The 21,216-nt window shown below is 41.1% G+C and overlaps 1 pseudogene; it reads right to left on the bottom strand.

Annotated features, from left to right (window-relative positions):
- Window positions 1-356: 356 nt before the first annotated feature.
- LOC110531215 lies at window positions 357-21,212 on the bottom strand (annotated as a pseudogene).
- Between the last annotated feature and the right edge of the window lie 4 nt (window positions 21,213-21,216).

Genomic DNA, 21,216 nt, shown 5'->3' with positions numbered 1-21,216 from the left:
TGGTTTGTGCTTAGTGGGACTATCATTTGTTTTTCAACAGGACAATGACCCAAACACACTTTGACCAAGAAGGAGAGTGATGGGGTGCTGCATCAGATGACATAGCCTCCACAATCACCCAACCTCAACCTAACTGAGATGGTTTGGGATGAGTTGGACCGCAGCGTGAAGGAAAAGCAGCCAAGAAGTGCTCAGCATATGTTGGAACTCCTTCAAGACTGTTGGAAAAGCATTCCATGTAAAGCTGGTTGCAAAGCTGTCATCAAGGCAAAGGATGGCTACTTTGAAGAACCTAAAATATATTTTGATGTGTTTAACACTTTTGGTTATTTTTTTTTACTACATGATTCCATATGGGTTATTTCATAGTTTTGATGTCTTCACTGTTATTCTACAATGTAGAACATAAATAAATAAATAAACAAACAAACAAAAACCCTGGAATGAGTAGGTGTGTCCAAACTTTTGACTGGTACCCTATATAAACTACTACTCTTTTGAGTGAGGGAAAGAAGACAGACATTTGGAGCAAACATTTAGGAGTAAAACATGAAGAAACATTTTCACAGACTGATTCCACATATAGTGATATAGAAGGTTGATGGCCATCAGCTACCTCCCACAATGGGCCAATACGACAGAGAAAATGATCTTATATACATTATCAGACTAAAATATATTAAAACCATGCCACGCTGTATCACTTGCTACTTTCTCCCCAAAGGTTGTCAAATGTCGACAGATTCTGCATTTAAAAAAAGGTCCAATGCAGTCGTTTTTTATCTCAATATCAAATTATTTCTGGGTAACAATTAAGTACCTTTCTGTGATTTTAATTGAAAACAATGGTAAAAAAGAAACAAAACTAGCTGTTATTGGCAGAGGTTTGGAACTCTCTGTTATTGGTCTATTAACACCGCCCGGTAATGTCGCCAGGCAGGCCAAACTCCACCCATGCAAAATTACCTGAAATTTCAGGCGTTCTTTTCAAACAACGCTTACACTAAAAGGGTATTATCATCAGTTTCACAATTTCACAGAATTATTCCAACCTCAGTGTGGAAAAATTGATAAAACATAAGAAAATCACATTTATGACTGCACTAGCCCTTTAAGAGGTGACTTTCAACTTGAAGAGGACAGTCTGAGGTGTGGTGACATCCGCCACTGCTAGTTCCTGTCCATCGGACAATCCCAGTTCTGCAACAACACAACATTACATTTACAAGATGGCCGAAATAAACATATAGCTTTATATGATCTACCACACACACGCAATGCACGCATCTTACCTTTCAAGGTTTTGCAAAGGTTTGGTCTAGTTCTTTCTTCAATTGAAGCTATAGTCTGTAAATACAGTGTCTTATTTTTCCTGTCCAGGGTTGCTGTGATGGCTGGGGATTTCATTTGTCTGGAAAACAATAACTTTTTAAAGTTAACAATGACAACTTCACATTTACACTTCAGTAACCATAAAAAACAGCCTCTTCTGTGTGAAGACATGGCAGACATCAATATCAGTCGATCTGGTTACTAGGAGATGTACTCACAGGGAGGCGTTCTCTGTCAAGTACTCCAGGACCTCCTGTAGCTTGGCAGAGGGTGGGAACTGTAGATCCTGGGGCACCTGGCTACAAGCTGAGCAGTTCTCCTGTCAGACCAAACAAGAGCATGAAGGCACAAGTAGCCTGAAACCACACCATACCCTTATAGCCTTGTGTGTCAATAGCACCGTCAGTTACATTAATACAGTTCTCCTAAATAAAATGGGCAAATATATATCCATTAAGGACTCTCATCTGGTTACATCAAAAACGTGACTAACCTTTCGCTCTGCCTCAAAAGGTGTAGGTGTACAGTCCGTCCACAATATTAAATACCAGATAATTATTCAGTGGAATATAAGTGCTGCAAAGTCAGAGAAAGGTAATATGAATGATACCTAGTATGGAATTGACCTACTCTCCAGTGAGTACATCATGTGAAAAAGGGATGAGTCAGGTACTAACCTTGAAGCTATTTTAAAAACTTCAGTGGAGCAGGCAGCAACAAAGCAACACAAACGGTGAAATATGTTACACTTTACTTTAGGATTCTTCAAGATAAAACCCAATGACAGTCATTAAGGGTTTCCTACCAGCTATTACAGCATTAGTTGACGCCACAGCAGGGATGATCCTTTTCACGACACCTGAGGCAAAACCATGTCAAAATAAATCTTTAACTCCACTGTTCAGATTTCAGCAACCAATACTTGTAAGCGGGGGAGTTGGTGTCAATACAACTTCAATTAAAAAACATTTTTAAATTCTAATTGAAAATGGAATTGATAGCAAATTGTTTGTCCTATACAGAATGTATGGCTGAAAGCTGGTAAAACATGAGTTTTATCATCTCCAGGACAGGGTGTTACAGTGTGGTTCTCCTCACCTTGTGTGAGTCTGTATGTGACTCCTGTGATGCTGTAGTCAACAGCTCTCTCCTGGGCCCTCTGGAACACCCAATGGATGTGCTCAGGGTTATCCCCATCCAAACCAACACCATCTGAGGGTCAGACAAGAGCCGGACTGTCATTAGCTGCCATTATCTGTTATAAATGGGTATTATGTTGATCTTTATGATAGTGTTATGAAGGAATTATGGCAAATGGCACATTGTGCAATACCAGTTTGGGGAGGGGTGGGTGGGAGAGGTTGAGGGTAGGCCGGGACTAAAAACAAACAAAAAGATAACTAAATGTAAAACATACTGTCCAGCAAATGTACATAGCATGTATAAGCTGTATTGTTGTCCATTAATTTACTCTAATTAGGGGAGGGTGGTAGGTTTACGGGAAAATAACAATATATGTACACACACACAAAATATAATTATAAACTGTGTAGTGTAATTTGAGCCCTGAATGCTGATTCGCTGACAGCCGTGGTATATCAGTATACCACGGGTATGACAAAACATTTATTTTTACTGCTCTAATTACGTTGGTAACCAGGTTATATTAGCAATAAGGCACCTCAGGTGTTTGTGGTATATGGCCAACATACCACGGCTAAGGGCTGTATCCAGGCACTCTGCGTTGCGCACATGAACAGAGCTTAGCCATGGTATATTGGCCATATACCACACCCCCTTGTGCCTTATTACTTAAACGCAACATGCAACAATTAACGATTTTACTGAGTTACAGTTCATATAAGGAAATCAGTCAATTAAAACACATGAATTAGGACCTAATCTATGGTTAAGGGCCTAAGGGGGCATCCCACTAGGGAGCCAGGACCACCCAATCAGAATTAGTGTTTCCCCACATAAGGGCTTTATTACAGAAGGAAATACTCCTCAGTTTCATCAGCTATCTGGGTGGCTGGTCTCAGACAATCCCGCAGGTGAAGAAGCCAGATGAGGTCATGGAATGGTTACACGTGGTCAGCGATTGTGAGAAATGAACAAGAAATTCTCTTGCAACAGCTCTGGTGGACATTCCTGCAGTCAGCATGCCAATTGCACACTCCCTCAAAACTTGAAACATGTGGCATTGTGTCGTGTGACAAAACTGAACATTTTAAAGTGGCCTTTTATTGTCCCCCAGCACAAGGTACACCTGTGTAATGATCATGCTGTTTAAATCAGCTTCTTGAGATATTATCTTGGCAAAGGAGAAATGCTCACTAACAGGGATGTAACTAAATTTGTGCACAGAATTTGAGAGAAATAAGCTTTTTGTGCATATGGATAATTTCTGGGATCTTTTATTTGTTCAGTATATATGGGGGATTGGAAATGATGGTAGAAGCCACAATATATCTGCCATATTAAAGCTGATCTACTCCCTTGGAAAAAAATAAAAAATAATTCCTGGCTGTTACTGCTCTTTCCTAAAGCAATCAGCAAGGGCAGAAACGGCCAAAAAACAATGCTGTATTGCAAACTGTCCCGTCAGATAGTCATATTACAGGGTGTCTCAAGTGGCACAGTGGTCTAAGGCACTGCATCGCAGTGCTAGCTGTGCCACTACAGATTCTGGGATCGAGTCCAGCCGGCCATAACGTCGCAGCCGGCCTGTGACCGGGAGACCCATAAGGCGGAGCATAATTGGCCCAGCATCATCCGGGTTAAGGGAGTGTTTGGCCGGCAGGGATGTCCTTGTCCCATCGCGCAGTAGCGACTCCTGTGGCGGGTCGGGCGCAGTGCACGCTGACACAATCGCCAGGTGTATGGTGTTTCCTCCAACACATTGGTGCGGCTGGCTTCCGGGTAAACTGGGCACTGTGTCAAGAGGCTGGGTTGTGTTTCGGAAGACGCACGGCTCTCAGCCTTCACCTCTCCCGAGTTCGTACGGGAGTTGCAGCGATGAGACAAGACTGTAACTACCAATTGGATACCACGAAATTGGGGCGATAAAAGGGTCAAAAAGAAAAAAGATTTGACTACCTATTATATCAGCTGTGGAGGTATTATGACTATGACAACCTTTATGATAGTGTTATGGAGGTATTTTAACGGGCGATACAGCATAATTATTTTCTGGCCTTTTTGATTGCAATCAAGAGGTAATGTGACAATGAATAGAGTAGTGTTATTCATGGTTGTACCTCCAAAAGGCTTGTCTTTGGGCCACTGTAGCATTCTGACATATTCAACGCAGTGCTCTGGCAACTGCGGCATAGACACAATGGTGCACATGGGGAAATGAATCTATGGACCAAAAGAATACATCAAATTAGGCTATACAACACACATACACACAAGTTAATTTTGTGTCACTGATAACAGAAAATGGCTGCAGAACACAAATCACTGTCCAACTTAACATAGAAGTGGGCTACTGAAGTAGTACACAAAAAAATTGGCTGGTCTGAGAGAACTTGGAGCACCTGTGGTGGGTAGAGCTCCAGGATGCAGTCGATGCATGCGGTCATGCCAGGCAGAATGACTCGAGCATTGCCTTTGAAACCCTCCGTCCCACCGTCAATGAGGGGGATGATGGAACTGGGGTCCAGAACGCAATACTCATAGCTCAGGAGAGATATCTGTAAATGGGGTCTTCAATTAGTTAGAACTGACATTTTACATACAGGGATTTTTCTGCCATTGAAATCCTTGGGCGGGCTCCCTAAGCGTTTTTTCGGGACGCCTAAATCCAAACAGTTTTTTTTATTAATATATTAAAATCTGGATGGAAAAACACTGAACTTAAATTAATAAAACCAGATATAAATCGGGTCTAAAAGATAAGTGGACCTACAGTAGAGGTCGACCGATTAGGATTTTTCAACGCCGATACCGATTATTGGAGGACCAAAAAAGCCGATACCGATTAAAATCGGCCAATTTTTTTATTTATTTGTAATAATGACAATTACAACAATACTGAATGAACACTTATTTTAACTTAATATAATACATCAATAAAATCAATTTAGCCTCAAATAAATAATGAAACATGTTCAATTTGGTTTAAATAATGTAAAAACAAAGTGTTGGAGAAATTAAAAGTGCAATATTTGCCATGTAAGAAAGCTAACGTTTAAGTTCCTTGCTCAGAACATGAGGACATATGAAAGCTGGTGGTTCCTTTTAACATGAGTCTTCAATATTCCCAGGTAAGAAGTTTTAGGTTGTAGTTATTATAGGACTATTTCTCTCTATACCATTTGTATTACATTAACCTTTGACTATTGGATGTTCTTATAGACACTTTAGTATTGCCAGTGTAACAGTATAGCTTCCGTCCCTCTCCTCGCTCCTCCCTGGGCTTGAACCAGGAACACATCGACAACAGCCACCCTCGAAGCAGCGTTAACCCATGCAGAGCAAGGGAAACAACCACGCCAAGGCTCAGTGAGTGATTGACGTTTGAAACATAATTAGCGCGCTATAACTAGCCAGCCATTTCACTTCGGTTACACCAGCCTCATCTCGGGAGTTGATATGCTTGAAGTCATGAACAGCGCAATGATTGACGCACAACGAAGAGCTGCTGGCAAAACGCACGAAAGTGCTGTTTGAATGAATGTTTACGCGCCTGATTCTGCCTACCACCACTCAGTCAGATACTTACGATATTTGTATGCTCAGTCAGATTATACGCAACACATGACACGCTAGATAATATCTAGTAATATGATCAACTATGTGTAGTTAACTAATGATTATGATTGATTGTTTTTTACAAGATACGTTTAATGCTAGCTAACAACTTACCTTGGCTTACTGCATTTGCGTAACAGGTGGCCTCTTTGTGGAGTGCAACGAGAGAGAGGCAGGTCGTTATTGCGTTGGACTAGTTAACTGTAAGGTTGCAAGATTGGATCCCCCGAGCTGACAATGTGAAAATCTGTCGTTCTGCCCCAGAACGAGGCAGTTAACCCACCGTTTCTAGGCCGTCATTGAAAATAAGAATGTGTTCTTAACTGACTTGCCTAGTAAAATAAATGATTCAATAAAGGTGTAAAAAAAAAAAAAAATATCGGTGTCCAAAAATACCGATTCCCGATTGTTATGAAAACTTGAATTTGGCCCTATTTAAATCGGCCATTCCGATTAATCGGTCGACCTCTAACCCACAGTATATATTCTGTTATCACCAAAATAAAATCTTGACAGTCAGCAAAATATGTAGAATGGCAGAAATTTGCATTAAAACAATTTCTCTCAGCTCCATGGAGAAATTTGAAGAATTGCAGGAAATGTGCTTACACCGCAAAGCTGGGGGCCTCTAAAAAAATTTCTCAAATCCAGCTGTGCCGACCGTGCCCATTGCCACGCCACCTGCCATGCCAACCCCTAAACCCCTTTTAAATCCAGAAAAAACCCTGACATATACACACAGTCCAAATAGCATATTGTTTATATTAAGACATACCAGCATGCCATTCATCCAACACCTGGCGATGATGGAATCTAATCCACAAACAATAATATGGAATTCTACAAATAAGAGAAGAAAATGTGTGTCAGAGCCATTATTTTACAGTGTCTTCAGAAAGCATTCAGACCCCTTGACTTTTTCTACATTTTGTTTTGTTACAACCTTATTCTAAAATGGATTAAATGGTTTGTTTTTTTCATCAATCTACACACAATACCACATAATGACAAAGCAAAAACAATTTGTAATTTTTGCAGTTACAGTGCCTTGCGAAAGTATTCGGCCCCCTTAAGTTAATACTTTGTAGCGCCACCTTTTAGTGCGATTACAGCTGTAAGTCGCTTGGGGTATGTCTATCAGTTTTGCACATCGAGAGACTGACATTTTTTCCCATTCCTCCTTGCAAAACAGCTCGAGCTCAGTGAGGTTGGATGGAGAGCATTTGTGAACAGCAGTTTTCAGTTATTTCCACAGATTCTCGATTGGATTTAGGTCTGGACTTTGACTTGGCCATTCTAACACCTGGATATGTTTATTTTTGAACCATTCCATTGTAGATTTTGCTTTATGTTTTGGATCATTGTCTTGTTGGAAGACAAATCTTCGTCCCAGTCTCAGGTCTTTTGCAGACTCCATCAGGTTTTCTTCCAGAATGGTCCTGTATTTGGCTCCATCCATCTTCACATTAATTTTAACCATCTTCCCTGTCCCTGCTGAAGAAAAGCAGGCCCAAACCATGATGCTGCCACCATGTTTGACAGTGGGGATGGTGTGTTCAGCTGTGTTGCTATTACGCCAAACATAACGTTTTGCATTGTTGCCAAAATGTTCCATTTTGGTTTCATCTGACCAGAGCACCTTCTTCCACATATTTGGTGTGTCTCCCAGGTGGCTTGTGGCAAACTTTAAACGACACTTTTTATGGATATCTTTAAGAAATGGCTTTCTTCTTGCCACTCTTCCATAAAGGCCAGATTTGTGCAATATACAACTGATTGTTGTCCTATGGACAGATTCTCCCACCTCAGCTGTAGATCTCTGCAGTTCATCCAGAGTGATCATGGGCCTCTTGGCTGCATCTCTGATCAGTCTTCTCCTTGTATGAGCTGAAAGTTTAGAGGGACGGCCAGGTCTTGGTAGATTTGCAGTGGTCTGATACTCCTTCCATTTCAATATTATCGCTTGCACAGTGCTCCTTGGGATGTTTAAAGCTTGGGAAATCTTTTTGTATCCAAATCCGGCTTTAAACTTCTTCACAACAGTATCTCGGACCTGCCTGGTGTGTTCCTTGTTCTTCATGATGCTCTCTGCGCTTTTAACGGACCTCTGAGACTATCACAGTGCAGGTGCATTTATACGGAGACTTGATTACACACAGGTGGATTGTATTTATCATCATTAGTCATTTAGGTCAACATTGGATCATTCAGAGATCCTCACTGAACTTCTGGAGAGAGTTTGCTGCACTGAAAGTAAAGGGGCTGAATAATTTTGCACGCCCAATTTTTCAGTTTTTGATTTGTTAAAAAAGTTTGAAATATCCAATAAATGTCGTTCCACTTCATGATTGTGTCCCACTTGTTGTTGATTCTTCACAAAAAAATACAGTTTTATATCTTTATGTTTGAAGCCTGAAATGTGGCAAAAGGTCGCAAAGTTCAAGGGGGCCGAATACTTTCGCAAGGCACTGTATTCAAAATAAAAAACTGAAATATCACAATAACATAAGTATTCAGACCCATTACTCAGTACCTTTGGCAGCGATTACAGCCTCAAGTCTTCTTGGGTATGACGTTACAAGCTTGGCACACCTGTATTTGAGGAGTTTCTCCCATTCTTCGCTGCAGATCCTCTCAAGCTCTGTCATGTTGGGTGGGGAGCGTCGCTGCACAGCCATTTTCAGGTCTCTCCGGAGATGTTTGATCGAAGTCCAGGCTGGGCCACTCAAGAACGCTCAGAGACTTGTCCTGAAGCAACTCCTGCGTTGACTTGGCTGCGTGCTTAGTATCATTGTCCTGTTGGAAGGTAAACCTTCGCCCCAATCAGAGGTCCTGAGCGCTCTCAAAAAGGTTTTGGTTTCATCAGACCAGAGAATCTTGTTTATCTTGGTCTGAGAGTCTTTAGGTGCCTTTTGGCAAACTCCAAGCAGGCTGTCATGTGCCTTTTACGTCTGGCTACTATACCAGAAAAAGCCTGATTGGTGGAGTGCTGCAGACATGGTTGTCCTTCTGGAAGATTATCCCATCTCCACAGAGGAACTCTGGAGCTCCTTCAGAGTGACCATCGGGTTCTTGGTCACCTTCCTGAGCAAGGCCCTTCTCCCCCAATTGCTCAGTTTGGCCGGGAAGCCAGCTCTAGGACAGGTCTTGGTGGTTCCAAACTTCTTCCATTTAAGAATGAATGCACTGTGTTCTTTGGGACCTTCAATCCTGCAGAGATGTTTTTGTGTCCTTCCCCAGATCTGTGCCTTGACACAATCCTGTCTCGGAGCACTACAGACAAGTACTTCGACCTCATGGCTTGGTTTTTACTCTGACATGCAATGTTAAGTGCGGGAGCTTACATAGACAGGTGTGTGCCTTTTCAAATCATGTCCAATCAATTGAATTTACCACAGTTGTACCCCAATTAAGTTGTAGAAACATCTACATCTCAAGGATGATCAATGGCAACAGGATGTAGCTGAGCTCAATTTCGAGTCTCATAGCAAAGCGTCTGAATACTATTTAAACAAGGTATTTCCGTTTATTAATTTTGCAAACATTTCTAAAAAACAGTTTTCACTTTGTCATTATGAAGTATTGTGTGTAGATTGAGGGAAAGTATTTATTGAATCAATTTTAGAATAGGGCTGTAAAGTAACAAAATGTTGAAAAGGTAAAGGGGTCTGAATACTTTCCGAATGCACCGTAGGTACAAAAGATTTTTAGAAAACTCCATAAGTTTGCACTTACGTCTGTAGAAAGATTCATCAAAGTCTTGGATTTTGTTGAAATGTCTGAGCAGGATACTATTTAAGAAAAATAAATGATAGAAGATACTTCTACAAATGTTCACATGCTCAAGCTTTGTAATGCAATCATTTGTATGGGGTAATCCTACATGCCGGTATTCATCACGTCAGTTGCAAAGGACACGGGATGACTTGACATCCAGGGACGCGACCATTGACAAAGTCAGCAGCCATATCTGCTTTTGGCCGTCCAACATCTTTGGTCCTAAACAGGGTATACAGACGAGATGTGTGTGTTTAACAGTAAACTCTTAAGACTCTTTAATTCAGTATATTTTTTTCTATCAACTGTGAACACACTAAGGTTGGTATCCATCATAAAGTAATAGATTAATGGACATAGGAGAAGGTGGGAAAATGGCAAGCCAAATCTGAAAAGGAACTGCCTGTTGAGATTGATATCTCCAATGGTATCCATGTCAACAACATGAATGTGATGAAAACCTGACAGGGCCTAGAACAAGGCAAAACCAAACATTAAAGTGGAACTGACAGCATTTAGCAACATGAAATTGTATTCATATACACCCCCAGGAATAATATGAGGCCTTTTACTTTTTTCTGACAAGCTATGATTATTTTCATAAATGCATAGAATGTTTGGGAATGACGTATAGTAAGGGACATGTGAGAATTCAATAGCAATATAGAGTGGGAAAGCCGCCGTGCTTTTGGACAATTAATAGACACTGCAGTCAATAAAACCTAATAAAATCATGTCTTGTCCAGACCAGTGCGCCATAGCCAATCAGAGCTACTGCCACATGGGCCTGCCATTATTCACTTTGAACTGGACTGTGTGTTAACAGGCAGTAGATCATTAGAAAGCATTCGCCAAAAATCCATCTGAATAGATTTCTGCAAATACGTAAAAACCACAGGAGTCCTCTTAACATTTGAGAACTTGACAGTCCTATTGATCAAATAACCATGAAAAGGTAGACTCTCTCCCTCAGTTGCCTATGCACATCAACAACTAATGCTAGGCAGAGCGAAGAATATTAACGTTAGATAAACATTCTCAAACTTTTTCAGCAATTTGCCCGCCAAAATTGCACTGATAAACGATGGGGAATAGTAGCCTGCTCGTCCTTCTGCAGCTTACCTGCTAATGCATGCTTGTCACAACCCATGTTTTGAAAACTGAATAGGAACTTCCCTGCCTACCCGCCCATTTGATCAATGCCAAATACATTTGATCACAACTAAGAGATATAGTAACTGTGGATAACAGTCGTTCAAGTTCAGCATAGCGAGCTAGCAAAGCAATTCACATTTCTTGCTAGCTAACCAAATGACAGCTGCATCTCTAGCTGTAGCCACACGATCAGGGGAAAAAGTTGGTCACTGACACACTCGTTCAATGACATGATATCCTCCTAGCAGCTAGCTAGCTAACTAACGTTGGGCCCTGTGTTTTTAGCTTGCTAAATAAATACGCTAGCCCAAGGGTGTCAAACTCAATCAGTGCACGGGACATATTGAAATAAACTACGAATTTGCGGGTCAGATATAGCCTACTTATTTTTACAACAAATTTAAAAAAAACGTTAAACTGGGACGCAAACAAGCCATTGTTTTATCAGAAAAAAATGTCCCTTTATAAAATGTCCACTTATGTACATAGAATACTGTATACAGAATTGTTACATATTAAAACAAAAAAATATAAATCATATTTGTACAGCCTTTGCTGCTATGCATAATATGCTGCGACCCTAATCAAAAAAGTACTTTACTCTAAATAACAAAAACGTAGCAATAAATAGTAACATTTAAACTTAAAACATGTTTTTCATTTTTTTTTGCACTGCATGGATCACAGGTGCAGTTGAATACAGCATTGCTGTATGGTGACATACACATGTATTGTAGTCAGTAGCCAACCTAGCCTACTGCGATTATTGTGGATAGTTACGGCAATATAATAGTTTGTTTAAAAAGTTGACATGCTTTGCAAGAAGAATGATTTCCCTAATTATCCTGTTTACATGGACACATCTGAAATCAGGCTACTGATGGAACTTTCGATAAATACAGAAATCCGCAAATAAAAAGTAACGTTCTACCACAGTGACAATGTTATTTTTGCGAATACTTCTTGATTCTGATTTTGGACATATACCTTTTGTATGTAAAAACTATTAAGTTTTTCCGAGCTCACTTCACTCGTGCATAAGATTGAGCTGGCACATGCGCAAATCAAATACAACGCTGGAACGCCGATTATGCTGTTTACATGTTTTAGTAATTAGAAAGATTGCTTAGAAAACCAGGTGTTAATCGGCATATGCTTACTTCGATTATGACTTTACACTGATTAAGGCAAGCAGAGTTAGGTGTTTACTAATGCCATACTCTGCCTTCTGCCAGAATCGGTTTAATATCAAATTACTAGTGTACATGTAAACGTACTCACTGTCAAGCCTTAAAAACCAAAGCCAGACTGCAACATTTTAGTAGCCTACCTAGCTAGGCATGTCTGTCTGTAAACTTTCCCATCCGCTATGCGCTGTAAACAAGCAAGCGCATCAGGCTGTAATTTCATAAAGTAGATTATTCAATTTGACTCATTTATATTCGCTTGTGTTTGACAGGTGCGCTAGCCAATTTGCCAAGTTATGACTGACTTTTGATCATTTGCCCTTGATAGTTTGATTGTATTGACATTCCAAGCCTTAGTTACAGTCGTCCATTTTGTCAAAATATTGAGCCATTTAAACTGAAACAGTGCATCCAATGGGTGGAGGCAGCAAAAAATGGGCCAGAACATCTGATTTACAAACTGATAGCAATATTTTTTGGACTACCAGGAAATGTATTTGTGAATTATATTAATAATGCATTGAACTCCTTCCATATACAGTTGAAGTCGGAAGTTTACATACACTTAGGTTGGAGTCATTAGAACCTGTTTTTCAACCACTACACACATTTCTTGTTAACAAACTATAGTTTTGGCAAGTTGGTTAGGATATCTACTTTGTGCAAGTAATTTTTCCAACAATTGTTTACAGACAGATTATTTAACTTGTAATTTACTGTGTCACAATTCCAGTGGGTCAGAAGTTTACATACACTAAGTTGACTGTGCCTTTAAACAGCTTCGAAAAATCCAAGAAGCTTCTGATAGGCTAATTGAAATCATTTGAGTCAATTGGAGGTGTACTCAGTGCCTCTTTGCTTGACATCATGGGAAAATCAAAAGAAGTCAGCCAAGACCTCAGAAAAAAATGTGTAGACCTCCACAAGTCTGGTTCATCCTTGGGAGCAATTTCTAAATGCCTGAAGGTACCACGTTCCTCTGTACAAACAATAGTATGCAAGTATAAACACCATGGGACCACGCAGCCGTCATACCGCTCAGGAAGGAGACGCGTTCTTTCTCCTAGAGATGAACGTACTTTCGTGCGAAAAGTGGAAATCAATCCCAGAACAACAGCAAAGGAACTTGTGAAGATGCTGGAGGATTCAGGTACAAAAGTATCTATATCCACAGTAAAACGAGTCCTATATCGGCATAACTTGAAAGGCCGCTCTGCAAGGAAGAAGCCACTGCTCCAAAACCGCCATAAAAAAAGCCAGACTACGGTTTGCAACTGCACATGGGGAAAAATATCATACTTTTTGGAGAAATGTCCTCTGGTCTGATGAAACAAAAATAACTGTTTGGCCATAAAGACCATTGTTATGTTTGGAGGAAAAAAGGGGAGGCTTGCAAGCCGAAGAACACCATCTCAACCATGAAGCACGGGGGTGGCAGCATCATGTTGTGGGGACTCTTTGCTGCAGGAGGAACTGGTGCACTTCAGGAAATAGATGTCAGGAATTGTGAAAAACTGAGTTTAAATGTATTTGGCTAAGGTGTATGTAAACTTCCGACTTCAACTGTATTCTGCCAACAATGTGTCATGGAATTTTGATTAAAATATAACATATTTTTAAAACTTTTTATTAAGTTGGTTTTGAAGCAAAACTGGGAATGTCATATGCAAAGTAGTTCAAACGCTGTCGGTTCCACTTTAAGATACCTCTTGATGTGCAGAAACAGACAAAGAAACAAAAGGCTTGCATGCATTTGCACCTGGATGCTGGACATAAACTCTCATACCAGATTTTTGAGCAGCTCACACCCAAGTCCTCCAGCTCCAATGACCAGGATCTTGCATGTCTCCAATAAGAACCCAAGGGACGGAGAGCATAAAAGAGTTGGTTTGGTGAATGATTATCTCTATCCCCTAATTAAAGGAAATGTTATTAGTTATCTATTTGTTATTTCTTCCTTACCTCAATGCTTGGCTCAAAGTCAGGATGAGTGAATGGGCCGGGTCTCTCAAGGAACTTCTTCACATGGTTCCATCGGCCATCCCAGTCTCTACTGTCTCCATCTACAGCCATTCTGCACACAGAGAACACACGGTGCTGCAGATTTCATCATTGGCAGCAGATGTTGCTGCTGCTAACTAGCTAATGGAAACTAGCTGGCTACCATAATAGCTCTCCAAAACTATAGGTGGCATTCTGCATTATCCCTACTACAGTTCTCAGCGGTTAGCGTCTACCATGACTGGCTCATGTGAACTACAATCCCAACGCTGTTTTAAAAGGTGTACTAAGCAGAATTTGCTCCTCCATTTCCTGGTTGCTAAAATTCTAATAGTATCAGTTTGTGTGACAAACAAAGCAAGTATAGTGTAGAGAATAATTATACCATCTAAACTGCTGTGAAATACACTGCTCAAAAAAATAAAGGGAAAACTTAAACAACACAATGTAACTCCAAGTCAATCACACTTCTGTGAAATCAAACTGTCCACTTAGGAAGCAACACTGATTGACAATACATTTCACATGCTGTTGTGCAAATGGAATAGACAACAGGTGGAAATTATAGGCAATTAGCAAGACACCCCCAATAAAGGAGTGGTTCTGCAGGTGATAACCACAGACCACTTCTCAGTTCCTATGCTTCCTGGCTGATGTTTTGGTCACTTTTGAATGCTGGCGGTGCTTTCACTCTAGTGGTAGCATGAGACGGAGTCTACAACCCAAGTGGCTCAGGTAGTGCAGCTCATCCAGGATGCACATCAATGCGAGCTGTGGCAAGAAGGTTTGCTGTGTCTGTCAGCGTAGTGTCCAGAGCATGGAGGCGCTACCAGGAGACAGGCCAGTACATCAGGAGACGTGGAGGAGGCCGTAGGAGGGCAACAACCCAGCAGCAGGACAGCTACCTCTGCCTTTGTGCAAGGAGGAGCAGGAGGAGCACTGCCAGAGCCCTGCAAAATGACCTCCAGCAGGCCACAAATGTGCATGTGTCTGCTCAAACGGTCAGAAACAGACTCCATGAGGGTGGTATGAGGGCCCGACGTCCACAGGTGGGGGTTGTGCTTACAACCCAACACCGTGCAGGACGTTTGGCATTTGCCAGAGAACACCAAGATTGGCAAATTCGCCACTGGCGCCCTGTGCTCTTCACAGATGAAATCAGGTTCACACTGAGCACGTGACAGACATGACAGTCTGGAGACGCCGTGGAGAACGTTCTGCTGCCTGCAACATCCTCCAGCATGACCGGTTTGGCGGTGGGTCAGTCATGGTGTCGGGTGGCATTTCTTTGGGGGGCCGCACAGCCCTCCATGTGCTCGCCAGAGGTAGCCTGACTGCCATTAGGTACCGAGATGAGATCCTCAGACCCCTTGTGAGACCATATGCTGGTGCGGTTGGACCTGGGTTCCTCCTAATGCAAGACAATGCTAGACCTCATGTGGCTGGAGTGTGTTAGCAGTTCCTGCAAGAGGAAGGCATTGATGCTATGGACTGGCCCACCCGTTCCCCAGACCTGAATCCAATTGAGCACATCTGGGACATCATGTCTCGCTTCATCCACCAACGCCACGTTGCACCACAGACTGTCCAGGAGTTGGCGGATGCTTTAGTCCAGGTCTGGGAGGAGATCCCTCAGGAGACCATCCGTCACCTCATCAGGAGCATGTCCAGGCGTTGTAGGGAGGTCATACAGGCACGTGGAGGCCACACACACTACTGAGCCTCATTTTGACTTGTTTTAAGGACATTACATCAAAGTTGGGTCAGCCTGTAGTGGTTTTCCACTTTAATTTTGAGTGTGACTCCACATCCAGACCTCCATGGGTTGATAAATTTGATTTCCATTAATAATTTGTGTGGTTTTGTTGTCAGCACATTCAACTATGTAAAGAAAAAAGTATTTAATAAGAATATTTCATTCATTCAGATCTAGGATGTGTTATTTTAGTGTTCCCTTTATTTTTTTGAGCAGTGTATATTTCCATAATCAAAAATATTCAGGTTTCATACAAACAGTGGCAAGTCAAATTCAAGGAATTTTAAGTACTTTGAGCTAGCTAGAGTCAGACTGAAATATCAGCGACTCTTTAACAGCTGTACAATCATTCTCAGAGAGTCAGGAGGGTGGTTTGGGGGGATGTCTATTGACACGGAAGGAGTCGAGGGATTTCAAAAAAATTCCTGCAGTCTCTGACACTTGCCACTTTAGGTCTGGGCTGAGGTAGTTCATTTCACGTCTCAGCCTATGTCGTGGGCGGAGTTTCCCATTGGACAGAGTGGTGAATGAAAGTGCTGCTAACCAGGTAAATCCGAGGGAGCAGGTGAACATAACGAGCATTTATGGGGGGTGATAAGGAACATATATAAGTCTAGGCAACCGTACCACCTGACATGATAACGCCTAACGTCTGCGTGACACCTGCATCGCATGTTAATGAAAGACAATGTGCATAGTTTATATTTATATTAATTAAATCTCAACCATTAATGTTAGAAATGTACAATTTTCCCCGTGCAAGCAGACATTCCGACATAGCCACCTTGAACTATAGTGTAGCCTACGGCTTGTGTATTTCCTGTTATCGCTAATGGCCTAGAAATTATGATGCCCAATCTATAGATATTCTGTCTTTCCCTCAACAACTCATGGCATGGTATGATATCTTATCTCGCTGTGTACAGATCTAAATGTTGTTAGCCAATCACAGACTGTGTTGTTACCAGTTCCACATCAGACAACCAATAAGAGTTGTGTCCACGGCTTTCAGGAGTTCATAGTTGCTATTCAGACTCCTTGGGATGTCTTCAGTCGAATAGAGCAGTTCATACTTTCCCAGAGGGGCTTTGCTAATCTGGATCCTTGGGATGACAATACCTCTATCAAGTATAAATGTTAATTGGTTAAGTTTAGTGTTAACTTAGGGTTCAGGGTAAGGACGTCCCAAGGAATCCAGATAGCAGTGACCGTTCATAGAGTGAGACTGGCACAGTATTTGAGAGCTAAGCAGCAACACAGACTTTAATTAATTTGTTTTTTTTACAATTGGCAGAAGCGATTTGAATGACTGCCTGAGACAGTTTCCTTATTAGAGATGATACAAATAATTACCAAGATGTCCTTGATCCATCTGAGCAGGAAGTAGGCTATATTTAAGTTGTGATATCATTAGGAAATATTTAGGTCTACTGTGTTAAGGCAAATGTGGTCTATTTGAAAATAAGTATTTTTTGCTGATAACGTACTGTTGAAAGCACATAGGCAATATTATTTACTGTGTCGATAGCGTAGTAGGTTATTGTACAATAACGTAATTGTATGTGCTAGCATTATTTATTTAATGGATTAATTGTAAATGAGATAATTACTTTTCACTGAAGAAGGGAAACGAGATACAACATGCAACAACGATCAAAGACCTAAAATCATGCCTGACAATATCACAACGGTATCCTAACATGTTGTAGAATAGGCTACTGCTGTATCCACACTAATGTAAATGTACACTACCGTTCAAAAGTTTGGGGTCACAGAAATGTCCTTGTTTTTGAAAGAAAAGCAATTTTTGTGCCCATTAAAATAACATCAAATTGATCAAAAATACAATGTAGACATTGTTAATGTTATAAATTACTATTGGAAAAGGATGATTTTTGTATGGAATATCTACATACGCGTACAGAGGCCCAGTACCAGCAACCATCACTCCTGTGTTCCAATGGCACGTTGTGTTCGCTAATCCAAGTTTATCATTATAAAAAAGGCTAATTGATCATTCGAAAACCATTTTTCAATTATGTTAGCACAGCAGAAAATTGTGCTGATTAAAGAAGCAATAAAACTGACCTTTAGACGGGTTGAGTATCTGGAGCATCAGCATTTGTGGGTTCGATTACAGGCACAAAATGGCCAGAAACAAATAACTTTCTTCTGAAACTTGTCAGGCTATTCTTGTTCTGAGAAATGAAGGCTATTCCATGCGAGAAATTGCCAAGAAACTGAAGATCTGTCACAACACTGTACTACTCCCTTCACAGAACAGCACAAACTGGCTCTAACCAGAATAGAAAGAGGAGTGGGAGGCCCAGGTGCACAACTGAGCAAGAGGACAAGTACAATAGAGCGTCTAGTTTGAGAAACAGACACCTCACAAGTCCTCAACTGGCAGCTTCATTAAATAGTACTTGCAAAACACCAGTCTCAACATCAACAGTGAAGAGGTGACTCCAGGATGCTCACCTCTTCTTTACTGTTGACATTGCGACAATCTGAAGGTAATTATCTTTGCACACAACACAGCAGTGTCCAGGTCTCCACATTATTCACTCTATCACCTGCTATATGGAGGGAAGCCGCAGCAGTTAACTGATGTAAACAATACAATTGTATATAACATTATTGCATATACTGTAGTATACTTTTTTTGATTCACTTAGTGTTTTTCTTTTGCTGTTTTTGTATAATGCACTTTGAGGTCAGTGATACTCCACCTGATGTGGTGGAAGTTGTCGAACCAAATTCAAACTCCTTCAAAGACCACCTTCAGGCACGGACTGAGAAAGATGTGGAGGTTTTTGACCAGGTAAAAATTGTCCACTGTTCATTTATTTTCTGGCCTTCCAACAGATATATAAGAGATGTATTTGTAATAATATTAAATATAATTGCATTTATTTCTATTATCAATAAAGGTGAGACTGAACATGGACAGAGCGCATGAGAAAAAGGGGAACCACCTGAGAAGAATCAAGGGAACCAAGTGCTTTGACATCTGGGCAAATTACTTGGCTTGGAAGAAGGCGAGACCCGGGAGAGCTTGGTGCTCTTTCGCTCCTAGCTGGGGTCAACATCCGTTAAGGGGAAATATAAAAAATCTCATAACTATTTGCATTTTCAGCCTCATGGTGGGCGACATCGCCGTGCTATCAGCAGTACCAACACTGGCCCAGGGGTTTCTCCAAATAATCAATCTCAAGGCTAACCACTGGGTCATGTTAAGTAACCGCCACTTCCAGATAGGTACTGTTAAGGTGTTAAGGTGTATGACTCCAGTGGTCATGACACCACCCTGGAGTTTCTCTCACAACTCATCTCTCTACCTTTCCCAAGGACCATCCCTTCCCAACCCCACTGACATCAACAATTAGAAAGGTATCCTTTATTTTCAATCTGCCATTAACATTAATCCATGTCTAATCAAAAATCTAAAACAGCAAGCAATGCAGGTGTAGATGCAAAGTGGCTAGGAAAAACTCCCTAGAAAAGGCCAGAACCTAGGAAGAAACCTAGAGAGGAACCAGGTTATGAGGGGTGGCCAGTCCTCATCTGGCTGATCATGATGCTGTTTAGTATAGCTCAATTGCTATACTAAACAGAGACTTCAACTAACACATGTAGACGTTAAGTTGTTTGTGGTAAAATCATTCATAACAAACTTACATGCAAACTGACACATGACGTGTCAGCGACACGTTACGCAATGTGAACACTACGTCCACATGACGTGTACGTGTCGTGAACTCGTCGGAGGTTTGACGCCTTAGAAACAAACTTGTCTCCATTGACAGTCCATGTTAATTCATGGCGCTAGGAAGACGTTAGGTGACTTGGTGAGAGGTATCAGTAGCTTCATGAGGCTTAATTCTGGCATGTATCACACCCCATAAGTATACATGAATCCACTCGTTAGCACAGGTAGGCGCGATTAGAACTCAGATCAAGAAGCCTTTGAGTGTTGACCAATGCTGGGAACCCAATAATATGTGTGTACACGATAATTAACTAAATTAAAAAGGTGCGTAACGTCGTTTATCCTCCACTACATCCCTGGTTGGGTCTGGCAAAAACCCATTCATAAACGTCAATATCCTGCCAGACTATTTTATAAATATAAACAGGCGCTGTAACATAGAGACCTGGCCATGTGTGTACTCTAACCCTATAAACAGGTGTGTATCAATTTAACCTTTTGTTTTCTGAAAATGATTTCTCACTGATATGAAAGATAAGGTCATTATGCTTCCAAAATCGTACGACAAGCGTTGCATGTTAATGTTCAGAGCGAGCGTCGACCTCTTAACAAAACTCCCGCATACAGAATACGCCTTCGTCTAATGTTGACTCTTATGTGTAATGCTCCAGGCTGGTAAACTAGATAAGTTACCTATCGGTTAGCCGATTTTCATCTGTGTGGAACTGAGAGTCATGATCAAAGGCTAGCTAACGTTACCATAACTAACTGGTCTTTTTTGATATTGCAGAGCTAGAGCCTCTGGCCGAGGGTAGATTTGGTACACTTTGACTAGGCCTATTATTCCTAGCTAATATTTGCCTGGTCGTTATAGTAAACTAGCTAACTACTTGAATTGGGCCAATTTCCAAAACTGAAATTGTTGAATGAATGAATTTCCATGCTAGCTAACTAGTTGTGCAACTCAACTCAAACCTACTGCTGACAGTTTCAAGCATTTCGTCACTAACTTCTCAGTCAGCTCCTCCATTTTCCTTCTTTTCTTCTCCCTAAAAATTAGAGAATAAAAGAAGGTTCAATGCTTGTTTTACAGCAGCATATTTCTGTCAGCTACAATATCTATTTTGGTAACGTTACTTACGGCTCTTCAGCATCCGCCATACTTTCACGCTGCCATGTCCCCAGTGCCTGTACTGTATATTCACAAAAATCAAACCTGCGTTAGCATTATGTGCTCAAATTTTGCACACTGAGTTATAATGGTGCTTTCAAGACTCGAGGTCAAATCATCACGTCAGTGATATTCAGGTCGGAGCTATAGAAAGATGCTCAAGATTCCGAGTTGGATGACCGTTAAAACGATATTTCGTTTTTTCCGTGTGTACCATGCTTGGAAGTCGGAGATTTCTGAGTTCCCATTTTTTTTAAACGCGGCATAAGGTGAAGCCATAGACTGTTAAAAAAAAAATAGGGTGAAGCGCAACGTAATTTTGATTCACATCAACATTACTGCGCTTGTCCTACTCTCGCGAGAAGCT

Source organism: Oncorhynchus mykiss, chromosome 9, assembly GCF_013265735.2.
Source record: "Oncorhynchus mykiss isolate Arlee chromosome 9, USDA_OmykA_1.1, whole genome shotgun sequence".
NCBI classification, from domain to species: Eukaryota; Metazoa; Chordata; class Actinopteri; order Salmoniformes; family Salmonidae; genus Oncorhynchus; species Oncorhynchus mykiss.
The sequence above is the reverse complement of the archived record's forward strand: the minus strand, read 5'-3'. Positions and strand labels throughout refer to the sequence as shown.